Source organism: Miscanthus floridulus, chromosome 8 (assembly GCF_019320115.1).
Source record: "Miscanthus floridulus cultivar M001 chromosome 8, ASM1932011v1, whole genome shotgun sequence".
Classification (NCBI taxonomy): domain Eukaryota; kingdom Viridiplantae; phylum Streptophyta; class Magnoliopsida; order Poales; family Poaceae; genus Miscanthus; species Miscanthus floridulus.
Window position 1 is genome coordinate 31,693,670 of NC_089587.1, and position 15,608 is coordinate 31,709,277.

At 44.9% G+C, this 15,608-nt stretch overlaps 1 pseudogene; it reads right to left on the bottom strand.

Moving 5' to 3' along the window:
• Positions 1–583: 583 nt before the first annotated feature.
• LOC136468811 (uncharacterized) lies at positions 584–3,963 on the bottom strand (annotated as a pseudogene).
• Positions 3,964–15,608: the final 11,645 nt, after the last annotated feature.

Sequence of the window (15,608 nt, forward strand, 5' to 3'; positions counted from 1 at the left end):
ATTAAGGATGCATGGAAAAATCGTAAGATGAGATGGAACATGGAAGCGCCAGAAAGAGCCTCCTACCATCCATGTAGATGGGCACACAAAGGCAGTCAACCATGACTGGTTACTTATCAAGTATGGAATATCATTGCACAGATACTTTAAATATGTGATCCACCTTCTCTAGTCTATTCATGTGCATTGTTGCTGATATGGAAACAGTCCCAGAATGGTTCTGTAGATAATGAACAAGAGCTGGAACGAAAAGCACTGGATCTGTTAGACTACTAGAAATGTGAAAGGTCCAAATTCACAGAACATCATCATACTGACTAAAGTCATATGGTGTACATGATCACAGAATTTTCACAGAATTCTGACAGAGCAAGGGGTGTCATGATCACAGAATTTTCATAGAATTTTGACAGAGCAAGGGGTGTCATGATCACAGAAGCATAGCTTGAATATTGACAATGTCATGATCACAGAAGCATAGCCAGTTTACATGAATTTCACATCCCAAACCATAGCCAGGTAGCATTTAAGTTCTAATACAATAACATAGGTCTACATAGGTCTAATACAACAGCACAAAGCATCATTTGATTTTCAGTTTCCTGGGCTTCAATTTCTTCGCCGGGCTCCTCTTCTGGATTGTCTTGTCTGGTGAGGCAGCAATGCTTGAATCCACACCTTCTCCCAACAAAGTTTGGAGTCGGCTGCAATAGAAGCACCAATATTGATTATAGTTGTGTATATCTGTAAAAAAAAAAGAAGAACTAATGTGTTGCGTACCCTCTTGTCACCCTAATGGGGCTGTTCTGTATGATCTGGTCTGCTGTGAGCCTTGTGGGACTGCAGACTGCATCTATGGCTGATGTTGCCATTTCTTGGTCATTTGGGCCAGGTGGTGCCATTTCTTGGTCATTTGGGGCAGCTGGTGGCATTTCTTCCATTGTTGGTTCAGCAGCACTGTGAACCGCCTTCTTTGCTCTCTTTGTTGGCATCTTTGCATTTTCACCATATTTTGTTTTATTTGGCCTTGGCTTCCTTTGCCTGCAAGTGAAATATTGAAGTTAATGAGCTCAACAAATCAAGGCAGCAAGTGAATATAGGAGTTCTTGCCTTTTCTTAGTCCCATTAAGATGGCATTTGTAGCTTGTTTCACCATGGCCTAATTCTCCACATCTCTTGCACTTCCTTTTGCCTCTAATCATCCTTTTATTGCCCTTTTGCGCCTCATTTGCAGCTAGTTTATCTGCCTCTATTGCTACTTCCGTGGCTACCCTTTTCCCTCTGCTATTTCCACCTTCAAGACAGCTTTTTATCCTGACTTTTCTGTATCTACCAGCTTCCTTCTTGTTAAGGGGTGCCTTAAGCCCAAAAGGCAATTCAATATTTGGCCACTGTGACCTATCAGGCAGTGGCTCTATGAGTCTCTTGTAGGCTACCTTGAACCTGTCTACAGAATAATACTCGTGCACAAAATCCTCCATATGCACATTAGCAGATTGCACACTTGTTATCAAAGCTAGAGCATGCTGGCAAGGCTTACCAGTATGTTGCCACTCAAGACAGGTGCACTCATGCAGATATGACTTAACAACATGTCTACAATGAGTGTTTGAGGTGTCCCAAATTTCTGTTGCAGAATATCCACCATCCAGGACAGTCAAGTGCCCAAGTCCTCTTGTTCTTGTATTCAACTGATATATGACTGCTGGGAGGATCTTACCACTAAGCCTTTCTAAAATTTTCCTCCTTTTGCCCACAAAACCATTATCATCTCTCTGATTTTGTCTGCGAGCTCCACAACACGAAGGTCCTTCCAGTCCTTGATCCAATTGTTAAACGACTCAGCAAGGTTATTAGTGATATAATCACATTTAATAGTAGGGTTGAAGGTAGATTTCATCCACAACTTATAATGGTGAGCCTGCAGCCAAACCAAAACAGCAGGACTAGCTTCAACAACTGACTTGAAAAAGTACTGGTGAACTTCTTCTCTATAAGATCTGGCTGCAGGATACATCTTAGAGAATACGTCACCTCCAAACTTTTTAATAAAGTTGTTCATTAGATGTCTAAAGCACTCTCTATGTTCAGCTCTTGGAAACGCGTTCTTAACTGCATTTTCTAGACCTTTGCATGCATCTGACGAGATAGCTAAAACAGGAAGGTCTCCTATGGCCTTATGCAACTGAGTCATAAACCAGGTCCAGTTGTCTGTTGTTTCACCATCAATGAAGCCAAAAGCAACTGGGTACATCCAGTTGTGACCATCTATACCACAAGCTGCAGCTAAATGACCATTCCACCTACCATTAAACGCAGTAGAGTCAACGCTAAGATATGGCCTGCATCCTTCCAAGAAACCATCTATGCAAGGTTTCAGTGCACAGAAAAATCTGTGGAAATAGAATATGCCATCTACCTCCTTAACACCAATCTCAATAACACTACCTGGAGACCTCTTCATGACCTCTGCCCTCCAATTGAATAGCATCTGAAAGCTCTCTTCCTATTTACCATACAATTCTCTCAAGGCAATTTGCCTACCATTCCAAACAGTGTCATAATGAATTTCACACTTTTGCTCATCTTGTAAAGTTTTTTCAGATCCTTACATCCCATAGTTGGTGTCTTCCTGAGGTGATGTATTGCCTTTGCAGCAACCCAGGCACTAGTTGGTGTCATAGTTTTCCTCCTAGCACTTGATGAACAAATGTGTATAGGATCTAACACTGTCACCTGCAAAAATAAATAATAATTAGTGTCTGCAAACAATAATAAAGGAAAAATAAATTGGCACCACTAAATGCAAGTTAGTACCATCACAGTGCACCCATCAGGCTGTCTAGCCCAACAAGATGCCAACGACATTGTTCTCCATTGCATCCTTCTCCCTTGCAGTCCGCAATGTATCTAGTTGGGTCTATTTTGACAATGTGTAGTTCAAACTCTGCACGTATAGCAAATTGTCTCACAGCCAATCTAAACTCCTTCATGTTAGGATACACTGAACCAAGATCCAAGCTGGGTCCATTTGGATCATGCACCACAATCCTCTCTCCTGGTAAATAGTCATCAACATCAATGGCTGCCCCAGTTGTATCAAAATCCTCATCGACATCATTGGCTGCCCCAGTTGTATCAAAATCCTCATCTACATCATTGGCTGCCTCGGTTGTATCAAAATGCTCATCTACATCATTGATTATGTCAGTAGTACAACCTTTTTGGGCTACATCCTCGGCCCTAAACCCCAACAATTCATACATAACCTCATCATCAACAATCTCTATTCTTCCCTCTTCATCTCGACTTTCTTCAATGCGCAATGTATCCCAGTCAACAAGAGGTGTGTGTAGCTGCTGGGCAGGGGCTTGCCAAACAACACAAGATGACTGCATCTGCTGTGCAGGACCTTCCCAATCAAGAAGAGGTGCCTGCAGTTGCCGTGCAGGAGGTTCTACCACTGCTAAGCTAAGCTCAGGCTCTCCATCGAGCCTAGGACAGAAAAAATGCGGGACAGTTAGATTTACAACCACATCTACACTAATCGATGCTAGTCTATACGCTTGGAGAACTTCTACACTAAATTGGCACAGTTAGATTACCATGAGAACTTCTACAACAGCAAGAATACGTACCCTTGGATGAGATTTGGCAAGCTGTCCATCCAACACTTGGAGAAGCACGGCGGCGACGGCGGAGTCGTGACACTAGGCTGCGTGGGCGAGTGGGGGCGGCCAGTGAGGTCATGGCGTGGGCGACTGGGGGCGGCCGCAGTGGGCAGGACATGGAGGCGGCGGTGGCGCCATCGACCAGCTTGCTGCCCACACGCCGGCGAGACCTGGCCACGCGCCGGCGAGTCGGGGCGGCCTCGATGGGCTGGCTGAGGGAGGCAGCGGCGGCGCCGTCGACCACCTCGCTGCATGGCGGCGTCTCTCTCTCCCCCTTCCTTCTCTCCCTCATGGTCCTTGTCGTGTGAACAGAACAAGGTTCTGATGGAGATCTCGTTTCTGATGGAGATCTCGTTCTGATGGGGATGGGTGAGGGGTAAAAGGGGAAAGGAAATAACAAAAAAATCAAAATCAAAATACGGTACATATACTGGTCCAGGGCATTCTGGTGGTGCGTCGCGTTTGAAAATGGCAGACGGGCGAACCCATTTTGCGGGATGGCAAAAGAGCGAAGCCCACGTTTGATAATGGCGAAGTAGCAATTTTCTCCTCCCCATCTCTCGCACGCGGGTCGATTTTCGAGGGCGAGGGCGAGGAGTCACGACGCTTCCGCGTTCATCCCGCAGACGGCGACGGCGAACCGCTGAGCGAGCGGGTACGCGCGCGGGTATGGTGCAATGACGATGAGAAAAAAAATGCGTACCAAGGCATCGGCAGAGGGTAAATGCTAAGGGGGTGTTTGGATCCGACTACTAAAATTTTGGAGGCGTGTCGGGAGGATGTTGCATGGGGTGTTTGGATATTAACAAAAAAATAAATTACATAATCCGTCAGTACTCAACGATACGATTTTTTAAGCCTAATTAATCCATCATTAGCACATGTTTACTGTAGCAAAACATTATCAAATCATGGACTAATTAGGCTCAAAAGATTCGTCTCGTAAATTAGTCGCAAACTATGTAATTAGTTTCGTAGTTAGTCTATATTTAATACTCAATGCATGTGTCCAAACATCTGATAGGACAACGACTAAAATTTAGGAGGGACAACCAAACACCCCTAAGAGTTTCCGACCGGGTCTACCTAGATACGTTGGATCTGATGTTAAGATAGATCTAACGGACAAGAAATAAGATGGGTAAGAAATATCAAGGTGGTAGACTATTTTTAATTCACTCGCTCCTTTATAGTATGGATAAGTTAAATATACGTACATTTGACCTCATTTGTTGCATTATTCTAAACAACGTATATGCTGGTTCAAATGAAATTGAAACGTAGCCACGACTTGAGAGAAAAAATGATGTATTCCCATCGATCGCATGTAGCACTTACTAATACTAATAAGTTAGTATACACTAGTGAAATGTGTAGCGTCCAAATATTGTGGAAGAATACAACAAACAGGTTATTATAAGCTAATTAAGGCCCATTGGGCCCGTGTTTGAACTCAAATGCTTTATTGCCTTATTGGCCCGTTACAGTAGTTCTGTAGCTGTTGGAGCTCAAAGTACCGAGAACAATACTTTAGAGCGGTGGGCATGCATCGGGGCGATGGGCGACCTTCCCTGTCCTAGCTAAGAGCCCCTTTGGCAGTGACCAGTATGGTATCAGTGCTATTGCCATGGCTTTATTTAAGAGATATATATAAAAACAACCAAACTCCGGTGGTATTTTATGATATAAATAAAGTACAATAAAAATTAAGAGAGATTCCAAATCATTGCATCATTTTCAATATATTATAGAAATAGTATAGTGCCCGTGTTATGCTACGGTAAAAACCTAAAAATAGTATTTTCCTATGCACATAATTATTTGTATCATTGGTGTATTCACATCATTGTAAATAATTGTCATTTGTATAGTTATTTTCCTTGTCTCTGTACCCCATGCTTGCAAAATTGCTGAAAACACGCATCACATCTACACTATTACACATCTCCGTGCGGTGGGTTCTGCTCTCGGTGCCATGAGTTTTGCTCGCGGGTGGCGGTGCCGCAGCAACAGAGACGCGTGGCTCCGAGGGGCCGTCGCCGCTCTGCAAGGCCACAATCACGACGGCCCCGGCGCTGCATCCCTGCGTCAGCTACGACGCTCGCAGCCGGCAGCTGTGATACGGGGCTCCACGGCGTGGCCATCCTCAGAAGCGAGCCACGACGAGGCTCAGGCTAGCAAAAAAAATATATACTTTGAACACGATATTCGCAGCACTCCATTTGTAACCAATCATCAATATTATATGAATTTTCACAAAGCATAAACAAATAGAATATAAAAATTCAAGTTTTGATGTGATAAATATAAATGTCGATGGTTCAACTGCATCTGCAGATCCCCACATTTTTCTAAACACTGCAGTTGCATCTTCAAATCTCCCAGCAATTCCCACATTTCCCTAAACACTGCAGTTCCATCTTTAAATCTCCGAGCAGCACAATAGGCGTCATTAACCATAAGGATGGCAATGGATCGGGTTTGGTGCGGATATCCGCGGGTTTCGGGTTCTGCGGGTTCGGGTTTGGGGATGGTTTTTCACCCACGGTTTTCGGGTTCGGGGCCCCGAAACCAATCAGGTTCGGTTTCGGGTTTGGTTTTCCACCCGTGGATATCCAATGGATATCCGAAATAAATCATTTGAAATTAAAACTCATGTTTTATAATATACTAATAATAATTTATTTACTTAGATTATTAAATTTATTTAAAGTTGACTCATGAAAATATTTATTATTTGTTGCCTCTTGTTTATACATGTGAATATGTGTATATATATCCGCGGGTTTCGGGTATCCATTCGGGTTTCGGGTATCCGTTCGGGTTTCGGGTATCCGCGGGTTTGGTTTTGGTGATGGATTTCCACCCGAATCGGTTTTCGGGGCGGGTTCGGGTTTTGATTTCGGGTTTCGGTTTTGGGTGCACGGAGACTCCACCCGATCCGAACCCGACCCGTTGCCATCCTTAATTAACCATCACCCTGAAGCTTCTCAAATTCCCGCCAAGGAATAAACTAATGGAATTGAATGACCTGGATGCCACTGGGTGAGATATTCCTAAGGCCTGGTTTGGATGTAGTTGGATCCTTATGAATCCACATGTGTTGGGGTGGATAGGAGTGGAACTTGAACTTATTTCCACCCCAACACATGTGGATTAAGTTGAATCCGATAACATCCAAACAAGGCCTAACTCAGTTTTTGAATAAACCAAAATTTACCTACTGAGCAGTAAACACCGCAGACATGAGATATTTACCTAGCCTAACTCAGTTTTTGAACATCTGTTTATCTTGCCTTGCTGTTCTCATAATATTAGGAGAAAACAAAACTTATAAAGGATCACTTAAAGAAGGTTATGTCAGAGTATGGAAAAGTCCAACATGGAAACATAACTGTGTATGGTACTGATACAACATGGAAACATAACTGTGTATGGTACGGATAGTATCAAATATCAATATCCATTTTTATGCTTTAAAGCATTCAACCCATATGTGAAAGAAATTTGGAACATAAAGTAGTTGAACAAATAAATACCTAGCAAACCATCATAGACATAATCTGAACTCTAAACACTGAAGGCCTTCCAGTTTGGAAGAATATTACATCTCTTAAAATTATAGGAATGCAAGTTGTAATATTCTACAGAAAACATTTCCATCTTACGCAAAGTTAAAAGGAAAAAGTGAACATGCGAAATGCATGCTGCTTTGTAGAAACAACTATAGTATTTAGTGAAGTAAATTTCGGGCAGAGAACATACTGTGCCCCTGGTTTGCCTGGATCAACACCTTGCCATCATTCTCCAACAGACTAAACCTCTGCTTGTTATCCATTTGACTGACTGCACATAATAAAACACAAAATTTCTCATCTAACTGAATAGTATACTGCCCGTGCTAACGCCACGGTGACATTTTAGGTGACGCAAAGTAACAACCAAACGCGGTCTAAAATAAGATAGATTCAAGATTCACAGAAAAAGGAGCAATTCAAACTTACAGGATTATTATATTATTTCATGAAAAATCTCATGCGGTGTAACAGGAAATCTCATGTGAAATATTTATAGACACCTAATTTTCGGTTTTGATCACTTTCTTGTGGCTTCTGCTCCTTCCCAGGTCAACACCGTGTACTTCAACTCGAGCGCCTGCAAGTACACCAGAACATGAAAAAAAGGTGGTTAAGATAGGAGCACATAAGAAATTGCTGAAAAAACATCTAAATCATCCAATCCCCCACCAAATTTCAGGTACCTAGCGCGACACTTGTTGGAGGGCGCCATACATATGCTGCAAAATCTGTGCGTCAAATATATGATATAAGCTTCTAACCAGGATTGTATTTACTCAAATTTCATTAAGATTGAACTTTTTTTTACCAAAATTTTAACAATCAAACCTCATTAAATATACAGAACTTCTCTAAGAGAAATAGTGTGAAAGGAAGCAATTAATATTTTTGCGCAACAGTAATGCAGTGAATATGAAAAGAAATCGGGAATGATAATGGATGCATTGCTAGTTCCTTACCTTCCTACAGTGTGTTTCGATGTCTATAAGGATTCTTTCCTCCACAGCTAGTTTTTTTCCATTAAGAACAAGAATGCAAGAGGAGATAGCATCTGCATCTATGGATCTACCTACACAAGAAGGGGAAAAATTAACTTGCGCCATGAATAGTTTGAAATTATTAATGGTGCCTCTTGTAGCATTTCCTTTGCATCTCACAATATTGGGCGCATTCAGTTGCACATGTATTATGTATAAGAATATAAAAAATTATAGTACCTATAAAAATTATAGTACCTTTGGGTAGCATTGAACGCTACGGCCATGTTAGACGCCACAAAAAAATTAATCTCCAGAAATAGTTCTAATAATAAAAATATAGGTTAATTTCTATTTTATATTGACATGTCGTTTATGAGCATTTGTTTTTTCGTGGAAGTCATCAATGGGGGGTGACCACCATTTGGTTTTCTCGTGTAAGTCATTTCAGAGCATAAGGGACACCAACCACAAGTACACAACTGCACTTATTAAACTCACAATTTGAAACATATGACGATGGGTTCAGCAACAGAGTAACCAATTCTATTTATGGATTTGAAATAATGATAGCTGGCAAAACAAATACCTGGTCTGTAAATGCGAAAGAGTTCGGTTGTTCCATTGCAATGGAGGCGACAATGCTCTATCGGTGGTGATCTGCTACTATTTCCTCTTCCCTATGATATATGTGCAGTGATATAGCTCATATGAGAACTTAGCTAAGATACGGTCAATATAATCTATCAATATAATCACACTACCTGAGTTCATTTGAAGATCGAAAAGAACTAGTAAGAGTAGCATCAGATGGAACTGACTAGTGTATGTGTGTTTCTATTGGGGGAGGAGGACAAGTAAGTCTTACTGGACCCCCAGAACATTTAAAATCTGTTGTTCCAAGATTCCATCTTCACCAAGAACCTAAATAAGTAAGCAGTTCAAATATAATCGTTAAGGAAAAAAATATATAACAGATCAACACAAAGTCGAAGCATTCGAAACTAACAAAGTGAAATAAAGAAAAGAACCATTGAAACTCAGAGACAATTTCCCTCCCAACTGTTGGCGTTGAGGACTTTTGTCGAGCAAGTGGTGTGCGCTATTGGCTGGTCAAGCAGCCTGCTTTGCTTACCAGTGACTACCATGGCAAAGTCAGATCCTTGTGCGCTTGCGACGGCCCAACAACTTAAATTCACTCCTGCTGGCAGCTCTAATCTGCATCACGTTGCTTCATGGTGGCGTCCAGCATGCTGCACCGGTCGCATGGTCACCACCATGGTCCGTGCCGTGGCTGCTGGAAGAGGAAATCTAGGTTCGAGATAAACTGACGAATGGATTGGAGATTCTTGAGCAGGCGGGTTCAGACACATACCATGGTGGAAGCAGCGAGGACGGCGTGTCATCCATTGTTTTCCACCGCCTAGGCCACGAAGGCCTCTACCGATGCGCCATCATCACGTCGGCGCCGCCGGGACTCCACGATGACGGCCGCGTCATTAGGAGCCTCCGCTAGGATCCTCCCTGCCGCGTCCTGGCCCTTGGCGGCATTGTAGGAGGATAGAACGATGTGGAGGCGTGGGGCGTGAGCCGGTGTGCCGCCCTGAAGCCTATTCCGCTTCCCAGGGCGTCCAGCTCATCGCGGGCGAGGCGTGCATAGGAGGAGAGCTTCACATCGACATCGCCCTCCAGCTTGCGCTCCTCCCGCCGCAGCTCCTCCCACCCGGACTCAGTGGACGGAACTCATCTTGGCCGGCGCCTAGGTCGGTGCTGTGGCCTCGTCTGCCGTCATCGTCGAGGAAGGGGCGTCCTCAGATCCGGTCGGTGCCACGTCCTCGGTGGGGTGGCGAGATCCTGACGATCGCCGCTGCTAGCGGCTAGGTCCCTCTCCCCATCCGCGGCGTCTGCCTTGCCGACGACGTAGCCCTCGCCCTCCATCGTGGCGCCCAGATCCGACACGGCATCTCAGCCACCGCGCCCAGTGCCGTGCCCCTCGTGGTCATCGTGCCCTCTGCAGTGTGCCGTCTCCCTCACGGTCGTCGCTTCCTGTGTCGTCAGAGATTCAAATGATCGTGGACGGGGGCAACCGAAATCAACGCGAGCCTCACGTGTAGGGATGAAAATGGTCGGGAACTGTTGGGAAAATGTCTTAACCATTCCCGCTCCTATATTTTTTTGCCAAGAACGAAAACAGGAACGGAAAGGTCGGATGGAAAAACAAAACCGGTATTACAGGATATCGGGAATGGAATATTTCGAATGGGAACGTCTCGTTTACGATCGGGAAGCGGTGACACAAAACGGGAACATCAATATATATATAACCACTTAAAACAATGAGCTCGATGCAACAATAGCAACCATATGCAACAGCAAGCTAACAGGCAAATTCACAATTCACAGAAAGCCAACAGGCAACAGTTCAAATTAAAAAAAATAGTGCATGTGAACAGGCAAGCCAACAGGCAACAGCAAGCGGCCACAAGCCCACAACCAGTCAACCACAAGTCTCCAGCCAGCAGCCACAAGCCCACAACAGTAACACAAGTAGTTTTCAATTCACAAGTCCAAATTAAAAAAAAACATGCCACAACCACAAGTCTCCCACTGAGAGTCCACAACATCCGCTGACATTTCTACATGTCAAAGAAGGCCAAATCATCTGCATGTGGCCCATCTTCTTCATCACTGTCCGCGATATCGTCGTCCTACAACAAATAGGAGGCATCAATCTTAAGAGTTACAGTAGCAAACAATGTTCAAAATGACTTAAACTATACAGTAAGATGACCTCAATTTTCAACTTTGAAACAAGGGCCTCAATAACTTCAAGATCAACAACAATTGAACCAATCTTCTTATCTGAAAATCAAAGTTAGCCAAGACACATATATCAGAAAACATGATGATGATAAAATTTTGTACAATAACTAAAACTGAGATGTTTTTCTAACCTCTTCTTCCTGCAGCAACCCAATCTTTCATGCATATCAAAGCTTCAACCATTTTAGGATCAACAACACGTCCACCAGCGCTAAAAGCAGATTCAGAAGCGACGGTTGAGACTTGTACAGCTAGCAAATCACGAGCTATTTTTGAAAGAACAGGATACTCATCGATCTGGTTCTTCCACCATGCCAAGATATCAAACTGACCACTAAGCCTCAGAGGCGGATCTGCCATATACTTCTCAAACTCATTCATATCATTAGCATCATGCCCACTAGACTCTTATAAGAAGTTCTCTAGTTCATCGTCTCCATTGTCCACTAACAAGTCAGCTGTATCTATATCCTTAGCATCGTTTGACCCACCTTTAGGCCTCGAAGATGAAGGTTCAGCAGTAGCATAGAACTGGTATAGTTTCTTGATGACATCAACAAGTTCATCAACATAAACTTGAGATGAGGTACCATGGAATTTTCTCATGTAGAACTCCATCAGCCTTTTCTTATATCTAGGATCTAGAAAGCTGGCAACAACAAGCGTAGTGGATGATTTCTTCCAATATTTTTCAAACTTCCTACTCATAGAACTTGCCATTGCACTAATAGTGGTATCTTGCCAAACTGACCATTCATCTAGTAAAATCTTTATCTCACAAAACCCTCTATAGAACAGATTTGCAATGGGATATAAAGTACCAGACAACAGTTTAGTAAGATCAAAGAATTTCTTCAAGCATTGGAACAATTTAAATGCCATGACACATTCACTAGGAGAAGGAGTGATTTTTTCATACCTACGACAATCTGACGATTTTAACCTCATGAATGCATTCTTGTAGTACAAAGCATCTCTAAGCATCAAATACGTGGAATTCCATCTGGTTGACACATCTAGTGAAAGGCCCTTGTTTGTATCCATTCCACACTTAGTTGCACGCTTCATGAGCTCCTCCCATTGCAATGGAGATCCTTTGACAGCAAGAACTAGTTGTCTAATATTCTCAATTGTGGGTGTGATTACACTCAAAACATCTCTAGCAACAAGGTTCAGTATGTGACAAGCACACCTCACATGGAAGAATATTCCATCACATATCAAAGACGTTGCACTAGCATTGGCCTTTAGATCAGAGATGATGTCTTTGACTACTACTTCATTTGCTGATGCATTGTCCAAGGTTAGAGCAAACATTCTCTTGTCAATATACCACTTAACCATAAGTTCAGTAAATATCTCTGACAGCTTTGTACCAGTATGATGACCCTCTACATGCACAAAGTTAACAATCCTTTTCTGGATAGACCAATTGTCATCTATCCAATGTACAGTGACACACATGTATGACTTGTTCTGATTTGAAGTCCACATGTCCATGGTGGCACTAAACCGGCAAGAGACGGATTTGAAGTAGTCATACAACCTCTCCTTTTTCAGCTAAGAACATGTTCATAATTTCATTCCTAATGGTAACCCGAGATCTGATTGGAAAGGTAGGACGCAGGGATTTGATGAACTCAACAAAATACTCATGCTCAGATATATTAAATGGGTACTCATGCATGACTATTGCCAGGTAAAACTTTCTCAAGCTAGCCTCTTCATCATACCTGTATGGTACCACAGTAGTGATGTCTTTCTTCCTATCTTTTTCCACTTTCAGCTGCTGCTAGCCCTTCACTATACTATGTGCCACCCTCAGATGGGTCCAAAATCTAGTTGTTCCATAATTACTCTCACATCTGCCCTTGTGCTTGCATCTTGGCCACTTGCAATGAGCCCAGACCCGAACATATGTCTTCCCATTGTCCTCAATGACCACCCTCTTCTTGGTAAAGTACTGCCATACATTAGATGTGCACCTTTTCTGCCTCTTCCCACAAGGCTGATCATCTTCAACAGGGACAGGCTCATCACCCTCAATAGTGATGGCATTTGTTGTATCTGTTCCTTACAGACCTTACTGTCCAACATTTCCACTAGCAGCAGCACCATTTCCACCACTGCCACTACCACTGTTGCCTACATCAGCTGCATCAGCACCGTTGCCACTATCACTGCCGCCTCCACTTGGCAAAGAAACCCCATCATCAGTTGTTGTTGCTGGACTAGATGCAGGAGTTGCACTAGACAGACACAAACCACTTGTTGACCATGACATCTTAGATCCTGCCAAGACAAACACATGAATTAGTGTAATAACAAGCAGAGCCAGACAAGCTGAAAGAAAATAATGTTGAAATCACTAGTTCAGCAGTAGCCACAAGCAAATGCATCCCAAGCAAAAGCAGGGGAACCTGACAGCGAGGCCAAAACCTGGAGCAGACTAACCTAATAGGCTAATACAACTCACTACACCAAGATACAAGAATCAAATATCCTCAGAACAATCCAAGGAATAATCCTACTCCTACACACGCATTACGCATCGCAAACGCATAATGGAACAAGATAATTTAGCAATACAAATAATAAGCAGACACTTTCGTGAATAATACAGGATAATTTAGCAGTACAACTACCTGAGGTTGGAGTTGGAGTAGGAAGCGTGGTGCTATGCACCACCACGGGTAGCGGCGGCTCCAGGATGAATCGTCGCTTGGATCTTGACGAGCCAGCGGCAGAGGCGGCAGGACCCCTAGTCGGGGCATCATTGGTCCGCCGGAGGTCAGGACGGCTAGGGGCGGTGGTCGGCAGGGGCCGGCGGGGTCTGCCTGGCACGTGCCTGGTGCCTGCAGAACTTTGGACGGTGCCGTCTCCAGGGATCTACAGCGGTACAGGCGTGCAGCATGCGGGAGAACCTAGGACTCTAGAGTCTGCAGCCTGCGCCCTACGGGAGTCCGGCCGACTGGGGGCGACGGCGGCTGGGGCCGGCTGGGGGCGACGGTGTAGAGTCGCAGAGAGGCGGAGGCGAGCAGGCGGCGCTGCACGGGACGGGTGGCGGGCGGATAGGGTTAAAGGGTTGGCCGCCGTTTTTGCCTTTTTGGAATGGACGGGGGGTCGGGGGGGAGTAGCGCCAGGCCGCCAGCAGACGGGAGTGGGCTGGGCTGCATCAATCAGTGATTCAGACATTCAGTGGGCCGGCGCGGGAATACGGGAATATCGTCGGGAATTTTCCTACCTAAATACAGGAACCGTGAATATGGTCGGGAAAATCCCTTAATTGATTCCATTCCCGTTCCTGCCTAAAATACGGTGTCGGTTTCCCGTTTCCTGTTTTCCCTACAAAAACGGTATGCGACCAGTTAATGCGGTATATGGCGTCGGTCGGTACGGGAATTTCCCGTCCCATTTTCATCCATACTCACGTGCAGGCGCATGCGCGTGGGAGGTCCGCGGGAGGACAGACACGCTAAACATGAGCCGTCGAATTTGGATGGGTAATGAGAGAAAATGACTAAGAGATAATCTGATGCATCTGTTTTGATGGTGTTATATTTTCTGGGTGCATTCATGGGTGTGGATGTAGCATAGGTCATGACTATGGAGCAGGCATTTGTTGTGTGGCTGTAGATTTATTCTAACTGGTGTATTATAGGGTGGGGTAGATTCTCAACCAGCTCCAGGAGTTGTTTTTTAGCTCCCACCGCCAAACAGGTAGAAAGGGAGGTGCTTCGACGAAGGAGCACCGGGTTTTTGCGCTCTCTGGTGCGAGTGCGGTCAGTTGGAGCCCAAAATTGTAGCTTCCACCGGCTCCGCCTGACTCACGTGGGCCCCCATGGCGGCTCTAGTCAGCTTTGCCCATGGAGGTGGAGGCACAACGGAGACGGCGTGGTGGCCGGCGGGTGCGGTGGCGGGGTCGCACGGGGCCGTCGGCGGACACGGCGCGGTGGCCTGCTGGCGGATACGGCATGGTGGATGCTAGCGGAGACGGCGCAGTGGCCCCTGGTGGAGACGGCGCGGGGGTCGGCTGGCGGGGTCCCGTGGGGCCGCTGGGTGCGCTCGCCGGGTGCCCGACCGCAAGCTCGCTGGGGCCGCTGAGCGCCCGCACACACGGCCGCTGGGGGCAGGGTCGCCGGAAAGGATGAGAGGATGAGGTCGAGAGGTTGGGGAGAGCCGAAGAGGATGAGGAGAGAGAAAAGAAGGAAGGGGAGAGGAGGAGAAATAATGGGTCACGGTGGCTGGGCAACAGATATGGTAAAGAAAAGAAGGGAAAAGAAAATAAACGAAAAAAAGAAAACATAAGGGTATTATGAATCTTTTACTCTTTTGCTTACCTGGAGAAGCTGTTTTGCCAAACGGTCCGCAAAAACAGATTCGACTTCTTAAGAGAAGCCGCTCCTTCGTAAAAGCCGAAGCCGGAGCTGTTTTATGAAAAGCCGGAGTCCTACTAAAACAGGCCTAAAACTCCGAGGGAGCCGGCTGTCGAGCTAGCCTCCTCCTTAATTACAGGTTTTACACTAGTACACTAGTACTACCATATCTTAGCCTAGCTG